The sequence below is a fragment of the Elephas maximus genome, chromosome X, assembly GCF_024166365.1.
Source record: "Elephas maximus indicus isolate mEleMax1 chromosome X, mEleMax1 primary haplotype, whole genome shotgun sequence".
Classification (NCBI taxonomy): Eukaryota; Metazoa; Chordata; class Mammalia; order Proboscidea; family Elephantidae; genus Elephas; species Elephas maximus.
Genome location: NC_064846.1, coordinates 90842692 through 90844203, shown reverse-complemented (window position 1 = coordinate 90844203; position 1512 = coordinate 90842692).

Here is a 1512-nt window from a genome sequence, read left to right as displayed (position 1 = left end):
CACTATTTCCAGAACATTTCTATCACCCCAAAAAGAAACCCTGTAAGGTCTCCCTCCATTACTAAATAAACCTGTTCTTCAAATGTGACCATTATCAAAACAATGTAGAGTCTTCATTTTCAATTGTTTAACAAATGGATGGATACCAGTCCAACATGCCTGGTCCCCTTAGCAACCAAAGGCATAACATATGAGGATAGAAAACAAAAATAATAATTCCCTACATTTAAATACATTACATAATAGAAATAATTGCTTCCGTGTATATGCTGCCTTAGAGCTTACAAGGGATGTTCACACATTCTATCACCTTTGATAATATACACACAATTTCGATACTCAGGCAAGGTCTCATCACAGGTCAGGAGCAGAGCCAGGACCAGAACCTCTGGCTTGAATCCTAGTCAGGTGCTCTTCCCTGACTCCATACTACCTCTGGCTGGGCCGATTGTTGGTCCAGACAGTTTTTATGAAGTCAATCTTCATTTTGAAGTAAAGCTAATTTGTCTTTGATAGCACTCAAACCCCTGAACTTAGTTTTATTTGTCTGCTCGGATTTTACCCAGGCAGAGAGAAAACTGAGAATGAAATCTAAGAGGAAGTTATGGCCATCAGCGAAGGTCCAGTTTGGCTCCCCCACCCTGATGACAAAGTGACAAACACCCAAGGTAGAAGTGATCGTTGGAAGAGCACCAGCCTCCCCCAACCTTGCATTTCACCTCTTTAGAGGTCACCTAAACTAAAATAGACTCATTTGAAATTCTCCTTGATCCTGGGATTTCCTTATTCCCTCCTAGAGGTGCTAATTAAAGGAATCTAGAAGACCATATGGTAACAATTATATTGGCCATTCATATCTGAATCAGGCTTACTGGTTTATAAAGCCTTTTTACATCTATTGTAGTTATTTAATCCTCTTAACAGCCCTGCGAAGTAGATTACCATTATCCCCATTTAAGAGAGAAGGAAATTAAGACTCAGAAGGGAGAGCAGACATGCCTTTTTCCCACAGTAAGTAGGTAGAAGAGCCAAAAGTCAAAGGCAGGTGACTTGACAAGGTCACACATTATATATTCAGCTCCCACCCAGACAAGGCTTTACTAGAGGTGGTAGTCTCTGGGACACTCTTGTAACAGTTAGCTATGAGGTGTCCTTGGGCCCTAGAAAGTTATACTTCTTTAAATGCCCAGCCCCAAAATCCTTGATGTTGTCTACCTAGTCACCACCCCTACTCACCAAATTAAGCCTTTCCCAGCAGGTTTTTCATAGACATAATTAGAGAACTAAAATAATAATATTACTAAACATATTCCAGGCAGCAATTTCAGCCTCCCAGTCCACTTTTGGGTAGACCTACCATTCCTTCTGTGGTCTTGACAACCATGGTTCTAACCTTCTGCCAGGTTATAGAGGGTGAGGGACACTCCAAGTTCCAAAGTCCTTACAGAAAGAGGCAATCAGACATGAAACCCATAACCAGTTCTGTAGTTTACTTTACAACCAGAGGCTTGG